Below are 24,123 nucleotides of genomic sequence, written 5' to 3' on the forward strand. Positions count from 1 at the left end.
AGAATATCGTGAGCTGCTCCTGGCACCTTCAAGCAGCTTTACAATATCAATAAGCTTCAAAGTGTGCAGCGATAATTTGAAAGCATGAGTTCGGGAACTGAGGACAAGAGTTAGAAGAAACTCTTTAACTGGAATGTATCCCTTTACGGCACGGAAATGAATGGAGATCTTACAGAAGTAACATATTTGTGAGAGTTACGGACAGGGTGATTGCTCGCAGATTTTCCTGATCCTCTAAATAAATCTAAAACTACTTCATAGTTGTAGGGTGAAAGTGGAAATATGGAAAAGGGGTGTGTGCTAAAGCTGACTCGCTAAGAGGGTCGAGGAGTGTGGACGGATCTGCCAGCGTCAATGTTAGATGCGGATTCAAATGTATCATTAGAGGGAAGGTTGTCTCAGTAAATGGATTAGAGAGGGACGGAGGTTGCAGATAAATGGGACGTGGTGAAGGATCAGAGAGAGATAATCCAGATGGGTGGAAGAGCCTACTTTGTAGTAATAATCTGTGACTCCATCACTATTTCGGTCCCATTTCCCCATTCAGCGGCTTCTGATATCCCGCTTCGTCACCAATATAAGTATGTTCAGAACTGGGATGTGTTCAAATTCACATTTCAACCACACTTCCTTATGCTCCGGCAGTGCATCACTCTGTGCCTATTGAGGAACTCGTACCGATGAGTGGCTCTCGGCTTATTGGTGGAACTGGCATTGCTGTGCGGGCCTCTGATCATTCTGGGATTTCCCACGTCTCTGTATCCACTGTGGTGCTGGCATCAATGAGCGGCCGTCAGCCACACTGCATCGATTGTGGTACTCATATGGATGCGTGGCCCTCGGCTCATTTGACAATGTCTCAGCGCTGATACACGCTTTCTGCTCTTACACTTCGAATACCACTTGTGAGGCTGACTGCACCAGTCTCACCCTTTTACTCACCTTTTCTTGTGAATTATTTTCATTCCTAACTCGTGAACTGCTTCTCTTTTTTGCGACAGCTGCTCACTCAATTCCTACTCCGATATTTTATTGCCAACGGCACCATTAATCAATACATCGGATTAATTGGTTAATACATCCACGCCAGCACTGGTTTTGTTGACTTCTCCGATATATGTGTTGTTACCAAGGCATCGTTTATTATCTGTCTCCAATTGCTCTTCAGAGAGAACCGAATAATTTCTCTTCTGTACGATTGCAGCCTTTCAAGTAGCGAACGGAAAGATGTTGACCGAAGAACAGTGATGGATGGAGATTTATTTCTCGGCAAAGTATGGTCTGACTCGCAGGGGATCGCTGAGTTGTCGAGGTTTCCCTGCAACTGTGGTCATTGCTCCAGATGCTGGAGATGCTGCCTGGACGATCACTGCACCGAATGAAATATGATAAAGTGGAGTTCCTTTTCGCAGTGGTACTAATCATGCTGCGACTTGTTGAAGATCCATTTCCCCATTCAGCGGGCAATATTCCATCATTACTCTTGCTCCGTACACTGTGAGGAGAGAAAGCTGGATATTTTAAGAGGCGAGTCACAGATCAAATCTCCACCGTGAATCTGTTCCTCCTGTTGCAAGGCAGTCTGAAACCCAACTTACCATCCAGCCTGGGAATCACTGGATTCCATGCTTATACACCAGCCGCATACCCATTTGGATAGAAATACTGAGAGTTGCACACACGTCCATTCGCTAATGCAAAGGCCGTGGATTGCAGAGGGTGACTGCAAACGATGGTGTTCCACAATGCAGCACCCCATCTACATTGGGTCTCACCAATGTGGGGCTGCCATACCAGCAGAACCCGATATAAATGTCGGACCTGGAAGGACAGATTTCCGTGAATGGTGGCTGGTGAGGGAGGAGGTGTAGATGCTGTTGTGGCGCTTGTAACGCTTGCAGGGATAAGTGTCAGGATGGAGATCACTAGGAAGGGATGGTGGGTAAGGGTTTGATGTATAAAGCGATACCTGGAGATAGCGGAGAAGGTGGTGGAGGTGGGATAAGGGATGTGACTCGTGGTAAGATCCTGTTGGAGACAGAGGGAGTTACGGAGGACGAGATGCTCCTGGTGTGGTAGGTGACAATATGAAGAACCTTTTCCCAGTTGTGTCACGGGGGAATAGTACGAGGGCGAATTCTGTAAAAGGTGAGACATGGATATCAATAAATTCTCAACGAGTTCTGAGTGCTAATATCGTTCAGCCAAGCCAAGGTCAGGCAAATTTTGGGGTGACATCCAAAACACTAGAACCTGCAAAATAATAGTGATTACTATCTGAGGTAAATGAGAATACGAGAAGTCTGGTCCTTCAGTGGGATTCCGTGGGATTTGGGCCAGACGGTAAACTGATCTGCAAGAAAGTATTGTTCACCCAACTCTGCAAAAATTCCAGGTGGTGTGTCTGCGTTGAATACAATTACTGTCACTGTCGGCGTGAATGTAATGATCTCTTGCTGGTCCAACAAACATCGTAAGCGTTTATTAAGCTAAATATCATCAAATACAAACTCCATTAAATACGATTGGCTCAGGGAAACGTGGGTTTCCACCTCCAGGAACAGATATAATTCATTGTACCTGTCAAATAAATTTTCTTTAACAAAGAATATTGGGAGCTGTGCAATAAGCTTTTCTTGTTTTTCTGCACAACCGGGTAGAAACAACGAAGCAAACGCATACATCGCAATGTATTCAGGAAAAAAGTTGTTTTAATTTTTTAAATGTCTGTTTAGAAAGAAATGGGGTATAATCAAAAATATTTTAAATAAACACGAAACAGCGAAGTATAAAGTTCTACACTCCATTGAACAGTCAGTGATTCAGTAACAATATTTCTGCATTCATAATCTGGCACCGTTACCTCTCGCCAAAACATACACTTGGCATATGTCTATGCAACTTCTGCTTTTGTTTTCACCGATCTGCGCAAGAGTATAGATTTAAATTTGAAATGATAAGTCAGAGAACTGTCTGTGAGAAGACATCACTTAGACTTACAAATGAAAATATGTGTCCGGAAGCTGGGAAGTGACAGATGGAAAAGGAAAAGGGATGGAAAAGATGGAAAAGGAAAAGATATCTCCTCTACATAGATTCACCTACCACTGCCTTCGCCTTCCCCCACATTTTTATTCTGTCATCTACGCCCTTCCTTTACAGTCCTAATACAGTGCATCGGCCTGAAATGTCGACTCTTTATTCACTTCCATAGATTTTGCCTGGCCTGCTGCGTTCCTCCAGGATTGTGTGTGTGTGTGTTGCTCCTGGTATATAGCATCTTAAGTATTCGAAACATTGCCTGCGATGAAACTGTAATTGAATTGAACAATTTGTCTCAGTCGAGATGACATTATTGAGTTGCTTAATCACCTTGCTCCATCGTCCGAACTTTCATGAAACTTTATATCCATTGATGCTCATTTAACATAATTTCCCTAATTTTTGTAATTTATTTTTTATTGAAGTTCATCATCAAACATTTTCATATTCCAATCTGTAATATAATGACTTAAATTCAAAACTCGAGATCAGCCTCATTCTGACAGATTGGAATCTACTGACATTAGGATCACAATACGTCAGTTTCACATTTAAGGTCAAGCCGATGCGTGGGATATGCAGTGATCCTGCATTTCAGATAGCGCTGCGGCTGCACTATAGTAGCATCTGGACTAGTTATCTCCCTGGTTCATTTGCTCTATCGTTTAGGGCAGTAATGTCAACTGTCCACGTCGATAACAACTAAAAAGAGTAATCTTCAGAATACAGGCCTGCAATTAGTTGATCCCTTTCAACAGACTTTGGCCTATCAGTTGACTGAGCTGAAAACATAAGGACTTGGATAAATAAATCTCCAGCTGAATTTTGTAGATAGAGGAGACATTAAAGTTATGTCTGTCTGAGGAATGCTGTCAGTGAATGACCAGGCTAGGCTGTGGCATCATTACTTTGATCAGCTGAGGCTGCAGAAGCAACAACATTATCAGTAGGGTTAACGACAGACAGTGGTATTAGGAATTATGCCATCAGCTTGTCCAGCAGCGATATTATCATTTCAGCTCAGTGATGGTTCAAGAGATGCAGTGGTCAGTGGCATGTTTGTAAAGCGCGGACCATTCTGCCTTGTGGGTCTCTATAAACTGGGCTTGTAATCGTTCTGATGTTTCCGCATTACAGGCAATGTGGCAGCTTCATAACTGCTATCGTCCAATCCAAATCCAGGTATTGCCTCACCAGTAACTCAGACAGATGTCCGTGAGTGAGCTTAGTGGAATGGTTGTGCACATTCACCCGGCTGTGTTTCACATTATTGCCCTTCTGTGAAGACCTCTTTATTCCGTTCCTTGCAATGTTTTATCTATTTCTAGCAATATTTACAAATTACTTCAATATCTGTTTGGAAAAATAAACTGTCTTATTCTTTTATTTTACAAATATATAACTGAGCGTATTCCGTAATTCTGCATCTCCTCTTGACAGTAATTAATCTGATTAGTGATGTGCAGTAATTCTCCCTTGCTGTTATTACACAGCCCAATTGGAACAAGAAAAAAAACCAAATCACATTTAATCGCATCGTTCAGCATATTTTTCTTCAATAGTTAAATAAGTCAAACATATGTTTACATGTGCATGGCATATTTGAACAACTATATTTATTATTGTACTCCAGCAGTGAGACATCAGAGAATATCACATCGGTTGTGTAACAGTGTAAGTGATGAAGGCTCGGCATTTTTTCATGTTCCCCGGTGGTTTCCATTATCTGAACCTAGTGAATACAAGCTTTTCGTCATTGAGCTTCTTTATCTGCGAACGCACTGCACCATGTCTAAATTTATTTTCATGCGGACTGACTAAATAAATGACTGTAACAGGACTTGCATTTTTTTTCAATTTAGATATACGCAAATAAAAATGTGCCGGTACTTAAATATATATATAGTGTACCCAATGTGGTGATAAAAATAATGGAGTGAATATTTCTCCTTACTCTTGATTTCAGTACGAAAATAAGAACAAATGCTGAGGTTTAATACCTTTAGATTTAACTGCTATTTTGATCACTCATTGGCCGCACATCTCTCTGCTCTGAGCTGTATAGCCGGAAAGTTTAAGTCCATAACGACAGAATGTATGAAAATTCTGTCCTCGACACGTCAGTCATCCCCCGTTGTGCATAGTGCTGTAAATATAAGTAGTGATTACACATTTGAGGTATTGATTTTGCAGCTTGTAAGTTGTGCATAAGTGTTTTTATTTGTTGCAGGAGAGCGGGCATTGACAAATGAAGACATGACCAATTTTTTCCGATGTTCACTGACAGTGTTGTCAGTGACTACTAGACATTATCACTAACAGTCTGATTCTGCTGAGAGTATTTGATGAAGCGAGATATTGTTATGTTTTTTATTGCTTTATGGTCGTATCTTATTTTCGCGGTGTCCATCGTGAGGCTGCAACACCTTATATACCGGCTGGGTAGCCTCCAACCTGATGGCATGAACATTTACTTCTCTAACTTCCGTTCGTGCCTCTCCTCCCCTTCTTACCCCATCCCTGGTATATTTAGTTTTTTTTCCGCCCTCCTCTTTTTTTTCCCTCTCTCTGCCCATCACTCTGCTTGTTCTCCATCTCCCTCTGTTCCCCCTCCCCCTTTCTTTCTCCCTGGGCCTCTATCCTTTTTGCCAATCACCTTTCTGGCTCTCTGCTTCACCCCACCCCGTCCGAGTCTTTTCCTATCATTTCACAATTCCCCCACCCCTCTTATTTTCAAATCTCTTACTATCTTTCCTTTCAGTTAGTCCTGACGAAGGGGCTCGGCCCAAAACGTCGACAGTGCTTCTCCCTGTAGACGCTGCCTGGCCTGCTGTGATCCACCAGCATTTTGTGTGTGTTGCAGCCCGTAAATGCTCTGTTGACAGTGGGGGTGGCGTGGGAGCAGGAGACACGAGATCGTTGCTGAGTCACGAAAATGACCTAGCTCGAGCTGAGTAGCATTGTGTCATGTAAGGCACCGCGCTGGTGACGGCAGATCCTGGTGAAGGGAGCTCTTGTGTGACGACAGGCATGTGGGGGCGCCAGTGTGATGTCACGTGTAGGAGAGCGCTTGTATGTAAATCACCTTAATGGATGGTTCTTAGGATTTCCCTGCGAAAACAACATTAATCATGGGTTTCGTCACTGAATCTAATGTTTTCTGATGTAAAATCCCCTGCTATGTTCCCGGCTGTGCTGTGTTGTTGGTGGAGTGAGCAGCGTGGTGTTTGTATCGACGAGACTTGCCAGTAGGGTCCAGAAACTGAATTCAATAGCTGCATCTAAATGTCAGGGAAATGTATACAAAAGAAGACCTGAAATAATTTTTCTCCTGAAATTCCTTTTCTTTCTCGACATACACGTAAACAGCGGTGCCCCAACGAATGGATGACAGCTAAAATGTTAGAACAGCAAATCCCCCCAGATACCCCCCCGACGCACAAGCAACAGCAAAGCAGTGACACACCAGCAAAACCAGTGACCAGCAAAAAGTGCATCAGCATCCTCTACGTAGCGTGCAGCAAAGAGTCAATAAAGACACATACTGGCAGTACCCCAAAAGCTGCTCGTTCACCCGACAATTCTACACACCACAGGTTCTCACTTTCCTTAATAAGGGAAAAAAGTTTTGCCCCCATTTCACCGTGAGTGGAGAGACATATTAGTCAACAGAAAGACTGTAGTCCCTGTAGTCTTTGTTTCCTGGTAAACTAGATGCCCCTTCCCTTTAAAGTCAGTGAATCATTTAGACACCTGATTGTAGAGCGTAATCCAATTTATTGGTCATTAAAGTTCACCCAGAGTGGTTTGGATGTAGTTGTTGAGTTCAGTGGTCTCACAGTGAAAGGGCCCAATAGCCGAATCCTCCCCGTTGTCCAAAAAGTCCTTGCAGATCAGGCAACTCTTTTGGGGTGCTCCTCTGTACTGGTGACGCTAGCTCCTCTGCATTTGTGCCAAGCAAACTTTATTTGGGTGAGTGGGTTTGATATTCTTGACCCATTTTGTTTGGGCAGTGGTGAGCTTCGGAGGTTGATGATCAGGTTGCCCTTCTATTTTTCTGGAGGGAGGGGAGACTGATGTTTCTTTTTGAATGACTTTAAATAGAATTTTTTGTTTCGTGGCTATCTGGAGAAGAAAACAAATTCAGAGTTGTAAATGATACATATTTTCATAACAAATGAACCTTTGAATCATCTGCTACAAGCGGGATTTCAGGGTGTCCAAACATTTTAGTTTTGATTCTCATTACTGTCAACCCATTGTCTTCTTTTGTGCCAAGATGAGGCCACCCACAGGGTCCAGGATCAGCGCCTCCAAACTGATGGCATGAATATCGATTTCTCCTTCCGGTGAATAAATTTACTTCTCACCCCAACTTCCTCTCTTCCGCTCTGACCTTTCACTTCCTCTCAGCTGCTTATCACCTCTCCCTGGGTCCAATCCACCGTCCCTTTCTCGTATTGTTCACTTTCCTCTCCTATTCGATTTTTTTTCTCCAGCTCTTGAGCTTTCCCTGGCTTCACTTATCGCCTTCCTGCTAGCCCTATCCTTACCTGTCCTGGTTTTATTCAGGTATTTACCCCCTTCTTAGTCCTGAAAGGGGGTCTCAACGAGAAACGTTGACTGTTTACTTTTTTCAATAGAATCTGCCTGACCTGCTGAGCTCCTTCAGCATTTTGTATGTGTTACTTTGGTTTCCTAGTATCTACAGACTTTGTTGTGTTCGTGATTTCCCTGTTCATTTTCCCTCTGGCCTCCAACCACGGGTGATGCTGCAGGGACCTCCAACCACTGAAGGTTCTGTCCAGTCCTCCAGCCAAGTGGTCAATTATGCAATATGTTACTGAAATTAAAAAAAAGCATTCTCAGGCTTTTTCTTGATTTGCAAAATGAATATTTGGAAGTCTAAATGTTAATATATAAATCTAAGATGCCTAAAAATTTTGCACAGGTTGTGTCATCCACACTTTATTCGTCTATGTGCACCACAATTTCACTGCGATTGTAACATTGTGATCTGTCTCTTAAAATCTAGCATCACAATCTATTTTGGTGAAAAGGAACAGTGTTCATGATTACTATATCCAGGCACTTGTAGCAATAATAAACCAATGGCAAATGCTTGTCTCAGAAAGTCATAAACAAGGTCACCCAAAACATCTACTGAAAGGGATTTCCCACAGGCATCTCCTTGCACTTGTTCCCGTGTACCACATTCTCTGCCACAAGCCAAAGCAATGTCTCCTGTCTGCACGCCAGGGTAGTTCCACTTCAATAAACATAAAGCTGGAGTAAAGCGGAGTAGCCTGGGTAGAGCTGAGAAGCCTAGAAAACACACACACACTTACAAACAGACTGTGCCCCACACACTCCCAGTCATGGTCGTGGCTATCCCTCGAGGTCGAGGATGATGGTCTTCGTTATGTTGATCAGAAGTGGCCCACAGAGCAAAGGCACCTGTGCGTATATTTATTTATTGTATACTTTATGTTGCACTCCAAGAAGCACATGATACTTCACAAATCAACCAAATGATTGCAATGGCATGGAAATCACGATGATTGGAGCTGATGGATTTGTTGCAGCCTTTGTCCATCTTCACAGCCATTGAGTTCGAAGTAACTTCGTCTGCCCATTCCATTGTTGAGGCCTTGGTTAGATTGTTCTTTGTCAGGGACTTCACCCTTGACTTACCGCCATGGGTGACCATACCAGGAGCAGAGCTCCAGACACCATTATCTTGGGATCACAGGATGACACAAGCTTCTCCACCATGACAATATGACAATCCACGGAGAAGATTGGCTATAGTTGTGGATCGCTGGAGAGCAATTAATGAGCTTTTGGCAGCCCTTTGGATTTTAGGAAGAGGGAAGTATGGATACACAGTGAACATGTGGGCAAAGCCACACCGGGACTGACGGGCATGGATTTGTTTAAGGAGAGACTGGAACTGGAGGCAGTCAGAAGGAGATTTATTGCTGTGATACATGATGTGACAGATCATAAGAGGCTTCAATAGAGATCCAGTATTATTTTCCTTGCATTGAAATGTCTAATACCAGAGGGTATGCACATAATTGGGAGGGAATACATTCAAATGGGATGTTGAGGCTTTTTTAAAAAAAAACACAAAAAGTGGTGGATGCCTGGGGTGGTGGTGGAGGGATTTACGATGGTGTTCTTCAGGAGGTTCTTGGACAGGGATATGAACGAGCAGGAAACTGAAAATCTATATTGTGTAGGCAGAATGGATTCACTTATTTGGGTTTGTTTACTAACATAATTAGCTTGGGACAAAGTTTGTTCTAATTTCTAATTTGTGTGCAAGTTTCTCAGGCTGATAGAGGAATGAGAGTGACTTTACTAAAGCATGGCAGTCCACAAGGGCACAGGACAGGTCAGATGTGGTGATGTTTTATTTCTTGGGAGAGTCTTGATCGAGGGGTCAGTATTACTGGTGGGAGTGTGCAGGAACAGCAGTCATTTATCACTTTGAGAGGTGAGTGCTTCACGCAGAGTGTGGGGAATCTCTGGATTTCTTGGTCCTGCTGTGAGGTGGAGGACAGGTCGATGGTGTGATTTGCAAGGAAGATTAAAAGCAAAGAGGAATGGGGGAAGAATGGGAGCATTGAATTGTGGGACACATTAGAGGGGCCAATTAAACAACTCCTGCCTCTAATTCCTGGTATTCTCATTAATCCCCACATCTTAATGACTCCACCTGATAACTGATTAATAGTGATAAAACCAGCCTGCATCCTGTTGGGATGTGGGGGTACTGTCACACAGTAAAACAGAGAGCAAACTCGACACACAGAGAGCACTCAAGGTTCAAACCCACATCACTGGCACTGCAGGCTGGCGGCTCTACCCACTGTGCCACGTGGTGATTTATTGTCCCTCAGGACCTTCTAAGAGGATATTTACCACACAGACTGCAGTGGTCCACCAAGGTGATGCCTTGCCACTGTATTCATGACATCCATATGAACACAAGGTATTTTAGACGAATGATTTCACTTTAAGAGATGCCATGTGTCCAATGGCACGGATTTAACACTGAATCCCTTGCAGGGGCCTGATAGATAATGGCACATGAAGTGGAAAGCGGAAAACTAAACCATTCATAACAGAGCAGTGGAAGTCACTGCCAGCCCAGCCTGACCCCGTCACCGAATTCATCAGATCCTTGTCTAATTCACAGGGTCAGAGCTTGTAGACAACACCAGTGATGACAATGAACACTGACTGACTGACAGAGAAAAGGTGAGTGAGGTTAAAGCTGGAACAACACACAGAACAACGTGTGAAATGGAGCAATCTCTGATTACACTGGATCATCAGGCACTGGACAGTATTGTCAACATACAGAAAAGTTTTGACTGAAATGTATTTACCTGTTTGCCTTTCCCCGATGCATCAGAAAATTAATGCACACGTCAGCACCATTCCAGCGGTGACCGCAATCACACTTCCGGCTATCGATCCACCTGCCAGACTGTTTGAAGAGTCTGCAAAATGAAGATGAGGAGGTGATGAGATATGATCAAAATTATTGACTAATTGAAAGGCTGAGATAGAGTGGATGTGGAGAGGATGCTTCCTATAATGAACGGAGATCAGCGGGGCTTTCAGCCAGAAGTTGGTGAATCCGTGTTGTTTATTGCCACAAACGGATGTGGGGCCAAGTCATTCAATATATTTTAAGCGGATTTTGACAGGTTCTTGATTAGTCAGTGCATTAATGGTTGTGGGGAGAAGGCAGAAGGCAGATGGATTGGGTTGAAGGGATAATCAACCAGCCATGATGGAATTGCTGTGCTGAAATCTGCTTTGGTGTTGTTGTGTCTTCTGTGCTTATGGTAACCCAGTGAAACAAAATACAGTAAATTTCCATTCTACTTTGATTAACTTTTGGTTATTACAATTACAATTTAAAATGCAAATTCAAAATCTTAGTTGGACACAGAGGTATCTTGCTATATAGCCTGGAAACATGGTCCTCACTCCAAATCGCCTACACCGACTAAGATTCAAATTCAAGTAAGTCCCAGTTGCACACGTTTGGCTCATATCTTGTCAAACCTTGACCTTTCTTATCCATGTAAATCTTAGACATTGTTACTGCCCCATCTCAGCCTCTTCCCCTGTCAACTTGTCCTATATACCAATCACCTTCTTGGTGATAATGTTACCCTTGAGGTTCCTATTACATCTCTTCTCTCTCACCTTAAGCCTGTGCCCTGTTATTACTAATGCCCCAACACTGGTCAATAAAAGATGTGACCAATTTTTATCTGTTCTCACCTGGTTTAATATTTACACCTAATTAATATTTAAACTAACCGACAGAATGTGTGAATTAGACAGTAAACTCATTGGCTTGCCTTTTACCTCTATTTTCAGAAGCTCACTATTCATCCCAAAGCACTCGTGTGGTGCAGAGACAACTTTGTACAGTGTGTTAGTGGAAAGCATTGCTCAGTGGGGAGAACTGTTTCAGTGAGGTGGAGATTGTCCACATTGGATAGGGCTTAAAACAATTACAAATGCGAACATTTGTCAATGAGATTGTGAGTCTGCACTGCTCCCTAACTGGGAATGAAACACAGAACATGCAGCAGTATATCATACAAACAAGCCCTTTGGCCCTTGATATGTCTGCCAACCACAGCGCCACTTTAAAATGCGCCTCCGCCTGCAGAGCATCTATATCATACATTCATTGTTTGTTCCTGTGTGTTTGAGTGCCTCATAAACCTCTCCACCCTGTCTCCCTCCACCAGCTCCCTGGGAGCCTTTCCAGATATGCACCACTTCGTTTAAAAATAAAACTTGTCCTGTATATCTTGTTTAAATTTCTTGCTTTGGTTCATAAAATCATGGTCTCCAGACCTAACATTTCCACAGTGGCACAATGACTCTATCCACTTCTGTCATAACTTTATAAAACCTCTACCAGGTCTCCTCCCTGTCACCAATACTCCATAGAAAACAGTCCAGCTTTGTCCAACCTCTCCTCCAGGCAGCATTCAGATGAACATTTTCAGCTTCCTCACAAAAAGCCCCATTTACTTCCAGTGATAAGGTGAGCAGCCTGCGCACAGCACTCCTGATGTGACCTGACACTGCATCAGTACTTCCCAAACTTTAAACACAACACCCTGATCGATGAAGCCAAGGATGACTACTACTACATCGACTCAGACCTAGGGGGCCGGCATTGTGCACAATGTCGGACTCTTCACTTCTCCCTCTCCCTCATCAGTGTGTTCAGTTCATTTACATTAGCCACGCTGCTATCTTCTAATAGTATGTTGACCATAGTCTTAGGAGAGCGCCCAGGGTTCATCCTCCCATGCTTGGGCTCCCATGCGTTGACTAGGCTGGCAGGTAGCTCAGTGTGGCATAGAACAGTGCCCCGCTAGTTGCAGTCTTCTCGCCTCGATTTTAGTAGTGAGCTTTGGTAGGTCGTCATAGAGCTTGACGTTCATCATGTGCTGTTGCCAACTCACGTCAAGAGCCACCCGGAGCATTTGTGTATAGCAACCATCTAGAACCTTCTGCATAGTCTTGGTGAGTGTCCACATCTCGCATCTGTACATGAGAATGGACTCCATGACTGCTATGAAGATCCTTTTTTTTTAAAAAAGCCTGGTCAGGTTCGACTTCCAGATTTCCTTCATGTCATTCATAGCCCCCCACACCAGTGCTTTCCGTATCTTTATATCCTTTTCCGAACTCATCATTCTTGTCCCAAGGTACTTGAAGTCAAAGACTTTCTTAGTGGTACCTTTCTTTAAGGTCTTGAGGTCTTCATCGCAGTTGAATGCCATGCACTCTGCCTTTTTAGCATTTCGGTGAAGTCCAACTTTACTGCACTCAATTTCCACTTTTGTCTGTAGCTGCTGTGCTCCCTCCATCTGGAGAGAGAGCAGTTTTACAAACGTGGAGCAACTCTGATGGGCCGAAGGGTGCAAAGTCGCCCCCCCCCCCACCCCTCCTTTTTAAGAATCGCAAGATCGCTATTATTTCGGGTCTGAGACCCAGGAAATGAGAGAGAGAGACGCAGAGTACACAAGGTTTGAAATGTCTCCTAACAAAAAGGGGAACGGAACCACTGATTACTGCTATTGTCTCTTGGAGAAGGAATTGTGTATCGAGTACTGTACTAGTCATTGAAACCAGAGTGGTCTGGTTGAGGGATTGCATCATCCCAACCTGATTGACATCTGAGACCCCATGAGTGAGGATAAAAGACGGGTCTGGGGAACACCCCTTAGATGCACCAGGAAAAACACTAGAAATCCAGTGACAGTGTTTTATAGTGAAAGCCGGTGGGAGCTCGTGTGTGTCCTCCCTTGCCTGGGTGGCGGGCTCATCGCGGAAGAACGGTTTAGCTAAAGGAGAGGTCACACTCGAACGGCCACAACAACGAGATACCTGATGGATTGAAATCATAAAGGAAAGCCGGCAAGTTTTTCTCTATCTCTCTATCTCCCCAACAATTGCAACACAGCGACAACCAAACGACGGCAGCTTGTGTGAACTGCAGCGAACTTTATATTTCCATCGGACAATTCTTTATCCCCTAGACAACGATAGAGCTTATTTCTTATTGATTATTATTATACCGGCACTTTTAGGTTTAGTATTGACGATGTATATTATCTGTATATTTGCATTGATATTATTTTTGTGTATTTTTACTAATAAATACTGTTAAAAATAGTAACATCAGACTCCAACGGACACCTCTATCTTTGCTGGTAAGTAACCCAGTTATGGGGTTCGTAACAGCAGGACTATGTCATCTGTGAAATCGAGATCTGTGAGCATAACTGGTCGGACCCTTTTGGTTTGTCCTGGTGTTATGTCAAAACCAAGCTTGACATGATCTTTGGTAGCTTGATGTAGAGCATAATCAAGGACGATTATAAAGATGTAGTGTACCAAGCTGTCTCCTTGCAGCACACCAGCTAGGAGCGCGAACACTGCTGTTTCTCTGTCTGGTGATACAACTTTTGCCATGGTATAGCTGGACTCTGTTACTCTCAGTAGATGGTCTGGCACTCCGTAAGCTCTCAGGATCTTCAACGTTTTACCTCGGTGAATGGGGTCAATAGCTTTGTGAAAATCAATGAAAGTAAGCACGGCTGGTAGGTTGTTCTTCTTGATTTCCTCGATGACTCTACGGAGAGCAAGTATATGCAGTACTGTTGTGCGCTTCTGCTGAAAACCAATCAGACTGAAACTTAGCTTAGGGCCAATAGCGGTGCAAATCCTGTTCAAGAACATCCGATTGTATAGCTTTGCCAAGATGCAGGTCAAGCTGATACCGCGGTAGTTATCTGTCTTTGTGAAGGTTCCAGACTTGGGGACTGGGATGAAGTGTGCCCTCTCTACTGGTGTTGCCAATTAATTGTCCTCTCATTCACATGAGGGGACCTGCTAAAGTCGATATTTTCCACAAAGAACCCCCCCCCATTCAAAAAACATGACAATAGAAATTTGCCTTCTCTTACCAGAAGAAGGTGCTGCAGTTTCCAATGTATATTGTCAACCCTCTGGATTTTTGCCTCCAGTGTGGTTTTCTGCAAAGTGGATTACATAGAAGCACAGGTAACAGGGGTAAGGATACAACATTAGAGCCCTCAGAGCGCCCCGCTATTTCACAGGATATTGGCCAAATCCATATACTAAGAGAGGAGTTACAGTATTTTTAATGATTTGTCAGACTATCAGAACAGTTTTGATCATCTACACTCCTGGTCATTTCTACAAAAGACATAGTTAGACTGGAAAGAATACAGTGAAAGTAAATACGAGGACATCGGCAGGACCTGAGGACCCACGTTAGAGTGATGAAGGTTTTGAACATTACTGAAAATGTGCATAGTAAATGTCTTTTATCCAGGGTCTGGTGCTCTAAAACAAGGATGCACGTGTTTAGGGTAAGAGAATGATGTAAAAGAATTTGAGTCAGCCGGTAGTGAGCACATAGAACGAGCTGCCAGGAATGGCTGAGGGAGGTACAATCATATCATTTAAGTAACACTTGGATGGGTTCAGAGGTACACGGACTGAACACGGGAATTGGGAACTAGCTGGATGGGCACTGTGGTCAGCGTGGACTGAAGGGAGTGTGTGTGTGCTGTATTGCTGTCTGTTATTGTGACTGTAATCGTCAATCTATTACATACATTCACAAGCCTAACTCCACTTTGAATGACTACATTCCTGCCCTTGTTATAACACATTGCTGCGTGATTTGATCTTTAAATGGCTACTTGAGAAGTTTATATTGCTTGTGGCTTGGCTCAGTTGATAAACACTAGCAGAAAAAGTGTAGAACTTATTTGATTTGTAACGTGAAAGGACACCCATTTCAAGACAGGTTATTTCAAATAAAATTCAGCTGAAATTTTAGAACATACAGTTATAGTTTTTGAGCACTATCAACATCAATCTTATGTCTGATAGACAATGTAGGAGCTGACGCCTGTCACATAAACTTGCTGCGAATGTCAGGAGACATAAGGAAGCATCCTGCTTGGCATTTGAGGAGGAGGGGCTATTGCAAAAGATTGGATAAAGCTGTTGACAGTTGTGAACTGAGCCAGTTCCATCATGGGCACTAGGTTCTGTTGGGTCCGGTCCACCTTCCAGGTCTTGCTCTGGTCTGCGGACTCTGGACTCCGGGCTTTGCAGCCAGCCCTCCTGTCACACGGAGCCATTGGATTATCTTGGCTTAAGGAGATACACCTGTTGCCTATTAGGGGGTGGGTGTTTATAAGGGGCTCGGGGACTGAGCCTAGGTGTGGGGTCATCCTGCTCTGAAGCAGGTTTAACCTGCTCTGTACCGCCGGCTCTGAATCCTGTCTGTATCTTGTTCTGCCCTGGTTGCCACCCTGCTTGGAATCCTGTTCTGCCCTGGTTGCCGGCCTGTTCTGTATATGCTCTATCTGGTTGGTCTTGTTCCCCTGCTTCTCTCCTGTGCACTGGTCCCGCTGTTCCGCCTTATTCCCCTTTCTCGCGCTGCCATGCTGTTGGTTGCCTTTCCCAATTTACAGGTGTATCATGGTAGTCCTGCTGCTCACCCTGGACCCAGTTTCCTTCTGATCCCTTGCCTCTGTTGGGCATGTCCAGCCGGACTGCTGCTGCCCGGTGGGGGTTCTGCCCTTTCCACCCATCTGCATTTTCCTACCCGTTGCTCCATCGGGGAGGTCTGGCTGGACTGCTGCTGCCCGGCTGGGGTTCTGCCCCTTCCTACCCGTTGCCTCCTTTGGGCAGCTACGGCCAGATTGCTGCTGGCTGGCAGGGGTTTCTGCCCTTTTCACCTATTGCTCCCTGAGGGTTGTGCCCTGCACCTGCCCAGGTGTCTGCGACTGGCCCAAGCCTCTGTGTTTCTGCCTGGGAGGTGGCCCTGCCCGGGATCCATGCGGCCTGCTATAAGGGACCCTCTTGTCTGCCTCAAACTCTGGGACCCTCTTGTCTGCCTCGAACTCTGGGACCCTCCTGTCTGCCTTGTCTGAACTCTAGAATCCTTCTGCCCTGCCTGAACACTGGGATCCTCCTGCCTGCTTAGTCCAAACTCAGGGATCCTCCTGCCTCATCCGACCTCCGGGATCCAGCCCCACCTGCCTTACCCTTTTCATGCCATGCCATCCCATCCTGTCTTACTCCTAGTACTTCAGTGTCTGCATCTTGCATTTGGGTCCAATCCTGCCCCCAGGTTCCCCAGCATTGAGCAAACCTTTGAAATGAGATGTTTTCAGAAGGCTGAAGACCATGTTTCAGGACCAACTTCCTCATGAGATTTCTGATTGGACAATGAATACCTAATCACTGTTTCCCTCTCTGTTTGTACTACTTAGTTATTTTTTCCATATACTTATTGTAACTTACAGTTTTTTTCTTATTCTGTATTGCAATGTACTGCCAGAAAACAGCAAACTGCATGACATATGCCAGAAATATTACTGCTAATTCTGATACTGATTCTGTAGCATTCCAGTTTTCATGTAGAGAAAATGCTTTAGTCACAATACAAAGCAATATTAAAATCACTCTTCCAATTCTTACTTGTAGCAATGTAAAACAACAATAATAAAACACTCCTGGGCACAATCATTCGGAGGTCCTTGAAACTCCAAACCATTTTATACCAGTACAAGTGGGCCACTCAGCCCTTGGAATCCATGCTATCCTCCGGCAGTGCGATCACCTCCATCCCACTGCCACAGACCAGGCACGCTTTAAATGAGTCCTGTGCTGCAGAGTGGTACACGGTTTACTACCGTCACATCTACCAAGGTACATGTTTTCTCTGGCATACTGTTTACGCAGATCAAATCATTACACAGTACATTGGGCGAGAATAAGGTAAAACAATAACAATGAAGAATGAACTGTGACAGCTACCAAAAAAGCACAGCACAGGCAAACACAAAGGTAGATTGGAAAGGTAATATTCCATTTTATCGGACAAGGGTCTAATAAGAATGAGATGGAACCTGTCCTGATGCCTGTTGCTACGTGCTTTCAGGCCTTTGTGTTGTCTGTCCAAGGGGAGGAGTAGGAGAAAAGAGAAGAGAGAATGTCCATCGGGTGGGGTTTTGATTATGCTGGCTGCTTTATCACTGGGTGTATACATCACTGGTCACGTACATCACTGGTCCTCTGCCCATCAGGGAGGGTTAACTGAAAGTTAATTTATTTCACCCCTTGATTTGTATTTAACAGTATTTTATGAAAAAGAGAATGGAAATTTGAAGATGTTGGAGATATTAAATGATAAAAAAAATGGGGAAATCCTAGTAAGTACTCCAGGCCAGGTAGCCTTAGTGTAGCAAAAATCGATTCAAATCGGAAATCCTCTGTCAGAATTAGTTGAGGAATTCTATCCTTCTCAGATGATGGTTTATTTCACAGTCGAGAGTCACGTTGTTGTCCTCCCATCTCCCCATCCTACATTGGGCTGTTAACCATTGTTTCTCCTTTCACAGAGGCTGCCTGACCTGCTGAGTGTTTCCAGCACTTACTGGTGATACTCCTGTACACTGTGCTCTTTGATACTCTGTAAACGCTCCAAGATTGGTTTGTTTAGTTTATCCATTTGCAGTATTTTATTCACACAGGGGTGGCTTCTTTAAATCTGTGGTTACATTTGTGCTACTCAGGATTCTATGTTCTGAGCAACATTTCTACATCTCAGAACTTCAGAAGCTTTACTCCACAATAGCCCGTGATGTCAAATGAAGCTGTCACTGTGAAGATTGGCTTTGAACAATCCTGCTTACAAGCATGGGCAAAGCATGCCCCTCCATTACTGGGGCAGATAAAACAGACATGGCTCTCCATTATTATAACTGGCAAGTCCTACCTGTTCCTCATTGACCAAAGCACTGGCAAACATGCAATGGAGCATTATTCGCTGCAGACTTAAATTAGCAATTATGACAAATTGGCAACTAATGAGTCCCTTCACACTTTATTCATTATTTCTGTAACTCAGCCCCAGGTTCACTGTCCCTGATGTCCATAGTAGACAGAACAGCATAGCATGAAAATTGTTAAATAAAATTACTTAGGAGTCTAAGACATCGATTGAAGTGGAATATGGTAGTAGAAATTTGGTATTAGGAATAAATGTGCGGACTAGTTTCTAAACAGGGAGACAATCCAGGACTCTGAGATGCTGAGGGAATTGGAATTCCTTGTGCCGAGCACCCTGAAGTTGAGTTGGTGGTGACAAAGGCAAATGCTGTGTTAGCATTAATTTCAAGAGGTCTAGAATACAAGAGCAAGGATGTGATGCAGAGGCTTTACCTTACCTGACTAAGGCCTCACCTTAGTATTGTGAACAGTTTTGGAACCTTTCATTTTAGAAAGGATGTGCTTGCATTGGAGAGAGTCCGGGGGGTGGGGTTCACAAGAAGATTTCAGAAATAAGAGGAACTTTTGATGACTCTGGGTCTGTACTCACTAGGATTCAGAAGAATGAGGGGAATCGCATTGAAACCTTTTGAATGTTGAAAGGCCTAGATAGAGTAGATGTGGATAGGATGTTTCCCATGGTTTGAGACTCTAGGACAAGGATGCACAGCATCAGGATAGAGGGGCACCTTTTCAAAACAGAGATGCCGAGAAATTTCTTTGGCCACAGGATGGGAAATTTGTAAAATTTCTTGCCACGTGCAGCTGTGGAGGTCAGGTCATTGGGTGTATTTAAGGCAGAGATTGATAGGTTCTTTTTTGGACATGCATCCAAGATTACGGGGAGAACGCTCCACGGTTGAATGGTGGAGTAGACTCGATGGGCTAAATGGCCTAATTCTGCTCCGAATTCTTACAGAATATAGACAGAAACTTTTACTTCTCCCGTACGCTGATCTTTGCAGAAAAGCTGCTGACAATTATATTTTCCACTGTAAACCTTTCTTACTGACTTGATGGTGTAGTCGTGTCCCATGTGCAGATCACCCGTACCATTGTACTATCTATATTCAGCAATGGCAACTGAAAGGGCAGAACAAATAAATATCAGAGTTGTACCAGTATCTGCTCCAGATAGACTGCGCAGCTGAATCCTGATGTCCATCTACAACAGAAATCCAGATGGAATATTGATTTTCCATTAACTAACATTGGATGTAAATTAATCTAAAGAGCTACCTGCATACTTACAGTTAACCTGTAGCTGGATCTCTGCACTGCCACTGTTGTAATCATGCTTACAATACATTTATACACTCCTGCATCATTTCTGTGAACACTGGGTATGGTAAGATTCACTTTATGAGGGTTGATTGATAAGTTCGTGATAAGCACGTTTATTTTTCCTACATTTATACATTTAGTCCAGCGGTCGTGGAGCATATGGATTCCTTCTTTACAGAAGTCAGCATCTTGGACCTCCAGAAGTATTCCACAGCAGAGGTGATGAGTTAATATCTTGAAAGTTTCTGCATTTTCACTCAAAGAGTTGAACTGCATGTGCATGGAACGAGAGCTATATAACACATCTCCTTCTACCTTAGGCCACAAACTTATTAATCACCCCTGCTGTGGACCACTTCTACAAAGAAGGGATTCGTATGCTTCACGACCGCTGAACTAAGGGGTCTAGGAGGGGACTATGTTGAAAAATAAATGTGCTCGGTTTTCTAAAATTGACTCCTTCTACCTTAGGCCACAAACTTATCAATCATGCCTCATATCTGAAGATAGAGATATTCTGACATTACCCTTGGTGGTCTGCTATCTTTAAGACATGTTCAAGTTGCTTCTATTATCATTTCAAACATAAACTGTTGGTATAGAACACAGTAAAAATGAAACAACATTCCTTCACAACCCTGGTGCTACATGAGGCAACACAAAACTACACTAGACTATGTGAGACAGCACAAGACTCTGTAAAACAACATAAAAATGTCACTAGACTACAGACCTGCACAGGACTGCATAAAGTACACAAAACAGTGCAGGGCAGTACAATAATTAATAAACAAGACAATAATCAAGACAGTAGAGGACAAATTACAATGTCAATCTAGACTCTTGGTATTGAGGAGTCTGATGGCTTGGGGGCAGAAACTGTTGCACAGTCTGGTAGTGAGAGCCTGAATGCTTCGTTATCTTTTCCCAGATGGCAGGAGGGAGGAGTGTTTGTGTGAGGTGTGTGTGGGGTCCTTCATAATGCTGTTTGTTTTGCAGATGCAGCGTGTGGTATAAGTGTCTGGAATAGCGGGAAGAGAGACCCCGATGATCTTCTCAGCTGACCTCACTAGCCGCTGCAGGATCTTGTGATTCAATACAGTGCAATTCTTGAACCAGGCAGTGATGCAGCTGCTTAGAATGCTCTCAATACACCTCTACAGAATATGGTGAGGATGGGGTATGGAAGATGGAGTTTTCTCGGCCTTCTCAGAAAGTAAAGACGCTGCTGGGATTTCTTGGCTATGGAGCTGGTGTTGAGGGACTAGGTGAGATTCTCCATCCATTGAACACCAGGAAATTTAGTGCTCTTAACAATCCCCATGGAGGAGCCGTTAAAGTTCAGCATGGAGTGGTCACTCCATGCTCTCCTGAAGTGTTATGGTCCGGTCCGTAAAGTCAACGTTCCGATTCACGGTCCAGTCCATGGACTCCAGACTCCGGGACTTTAGGCTGTCTGTTGTTTCAGTTGGGCTTAACCAGAGGCACCTGATTCTCATATTGTGGCTGGAATATAAGTGGCCCTGGGTTCGAGTGTGGTTGCTGGTTCATCTCCTCGGTATCCTGTCCTCGCCTCTCTGGGGGTAAGTCAGGCCGTTCCCTTTCTGGGCTGTTCCCTTTCTTCCCTCTGAAGCCTCGCCTGAAGCCCTGCTGGCTACACATGCCTGCGTTCTCACCTGTACCGTCGTCAAGTTCAGCTGCCGGAGTGAGACCGGAGCCTCGCCAACAGTAGTAACTACCTATCGTTGAGCGTGGAACTGTCTCTTTCTGTCCCTGTGTTTAGCCTCCATGTAGGAGTCCCGGCCATATATCCTGTCCCCAAGGAGGGGTCCTGACTCGGTGTATAGCCCTGGCCCTACGTCCTGTTCCCAAGGAGGGGTCCCGGCTCTGTGTTCAGTGTTCCTGTGCTCCAGTCCAAGGCTCTGAGGAGGTTCCAGTCCATGCACAAGTCCAAGTCTGAGCCTCATGTCCTCATCCAGCCCAGGAGTCCCATGTTCAGCCCAGGAGTCGCGCGTCCTGCCCCATGTCAAGTCCTGTTGCCTTGCCACGTCCAGTCCTCTCCTGGATCCGGAGTCCGAGCCTGAGTCAGGACCCAGTTTCCATGTCCCCGTCCAGTGTCTGGCTCGGAGTCCTTGTCCAGTTTCCAAGTTCCTTGTTCAGGTCCCACTTTCCCAGTCTAGTCCTACCCCAGGTCCTGTATCCTAGTCTCATCCAGGGCCTGTGTCTTGTCCAGCGTCATTTCTTCCCCAATTCCCTTGCTTTCTTGGCACATCTAGTCCTGTCCCTAGTACTTCAGTGTCTGTCTCTTGCATTTGGGGCTGCTTTCAATGCCCACCTTATGACATGAAGTCAGCAACCATCTCTTTTGTTTTGTTCCTCTCTGAACTGTGACTTTTGTATCACAAATGAATACAACTGTCTTGATATTCACAGGACTCGAATTGACGATGGTTACACTGACATGAGTCACAGGCTCTGTAAATAGGAGCAAAAGGGGAATGAAAGAATCCTTTGTACTGCAGCCCAATCATATCAGCTTATGATATCGGTTATGATCATGACTAACATACTGGTCTAAAGGCAAATATATATGTGCCAGTGTTATTAAACCTGATTCTGGTGCTGATTTAGAACATTGTTCACAGACCAACATTGTTGGAAGCAGTGCAAGACAGATTCACCAGGTGAGAGTCTTGTATGTCCTATCAAAATAACCCGGGTCTGAAGAGAATCCTTAATCTAGGCCCCAAACACTAATCCTAATGTAGGCCCCAAACACTAAACTGAATGCAGGGCCTGAACACTAACCCAAATGCACAGCTTGAACAGGGACTATAATGCGGGGTTTAAACACCAACACTAATGTAGGGTTTGAACACTGAACCAAATAAAGGGCCTGTACACTGGACCTAATGCAGGGCCCAGACACTGACTGTAATGCAAGTCCCGAACACTATTCCTGATGCAGAGCTCAGACACTAACCATCACTAGGACCTGAACACTAAAACCCCTTAATGCAGGGCCTGAACACTTAAGCCTAATCCCTGGGGTGGTGATGTTAGTCAAAGAAGGGCACACAGGGAGAGCAGGGATATGGATGGTGTTTAGGCACAGTAGAGTGTAATTTGCCATAATGGCCATTACAGATACAAAGTTCCAAAGTGCCTGTTCCTGTACCGTACTGATCTCTGTGTGATTCTATATTCCTTCTACAAGTGGGGAGTCATGAAAAAGCAACATAATCACTAAGGAAATGCTGGGTCAGTGAGAAGTTGGGTATGTGGAAATGCCTTCGCTCAGAGAGGTAAATCTTTGGAATTCACTGCCTGTTGGAGGCTGGATCACTGGATATAGGTAGGGTGGAAATTGATAAATATTGGAAAGATCCAGGGTTATGGAGAATGGGAAGAGAAAAGGTGAAGCCAGTATAGTTCAGCACAATCAGAGGCCGGAACAGCCGAGTGGCCTGAAACTTCGATTACCTGATGGTCTTGAGTTAGCTTTATGTTTAATTTCAGTTTGGTCTCACAGCAGTGAGGTATTTCCCAGTTTGGAGGAATTCTACCAATGGAGGGTGAAGAAGGGGTTCAGAGTTCCAATGATGAAACGATTGTGACTTTGCACCCATAGATAGCTGTGGAAACAAATCTGTTCAAGGCCAATATAGGCAATGTCATTCCCTTTTCCCAAAATGCTGCAGCATCTGCGGAAGTTGCTGTTGATATGTGCATATGGATAACAGGCCAGAAGGCAAAGATGTCGAAAACAGAATACTTTAAAGTGCTGTGGTTTTCAGAGCTGGTGTCATTTAACAACAGATGTTCATTACAGTCTTAGCATGCCTGTATCTCCAATGATGTCAGCACAGTAGCCAAAAGCATAAATCCCTTGTAGTACAATGGCAAAGAGATGGGGTGAGCTATTTCCCGGTGTTCCAGGCTGTGCCTTGTTTGGGGCCCCGCTAGTCCAGAACGCGCTGGTTCGCGGCGACCGCACCCGATCTCTCCTTCAAAATGGTGAAACCCTGTCACAGCCGGTGGCAGTTCCAGCAGCTGTCTGGCTCCATTCACTTGGCATCTGGATCTGCCAGTTCAACACAGGATGGAGATTTCCATCTCAAGAAGAAACAGTGTTTCTCCAAAAGTCAGGGATTATTTATATTAAGCAGCTAACTGAAGACATAATCACCATGTAATATATCAATTACTAGCCCCTGGCATTTTAATTTACAATTGCCTGTATAGAGTCATGCACTAAATGAGCCAAAGTAATTTGAGAGCAGTTATCTGGGAGTTCAGCCCCGAGTAAATCCTATGGTGGTATCAATGAAAAGACTTTGACAACGGGGACTTCTG

General features: G+C 44.3%; 1 long non-coding RNA gene across 2 annotated transcripts in view; it reads right to left on the reverse strand.

Moving 5' to 3' along the window:
• Window positions 1–2,076: 2,076 nt before the first annotated feature.
• The window catches only part of LOC132384428 (uncharacterized), a 33,583-nt gene continuing 11,536 nt past the window's right edge, over window positions 2,077–24,123 (reverse strand). The window contains exons 3-5 of one of the 2 annotated variants that reach the window (XR_009508890.1): window positions 14,571–14,639; window positions 10,443–10,556; window positions 2,077–7,167 (exon numbers count right to left, since the gene is read on the reverse strand). This is a non-coding gene — a long non-coding RNA (uncharacterized LOC132384428). The remainder of the gene's footprint in view (window positions 7,168–10,442; window positions 10,557–14,570; window positions 14,640–24,123) is intronic. The other variant, XR_009508891.1, reaches the window with a different exon arrangement.

Source organism: Hypanus sabinus, chromosome 32 (assembly GCF_030144855.1).
Source record: "Hypanus sabinus isolate sHypSab1 chromosome 32, sHypSab1.hap1, whole genome shotgun sequence".
Taxonomy (NCBI): Eukaryota; Metazoa; Chordata; class Chondrichthyes; order Myliobatiformes; family Dasyatidae; genus Hypanus; species Hypanus sabinus.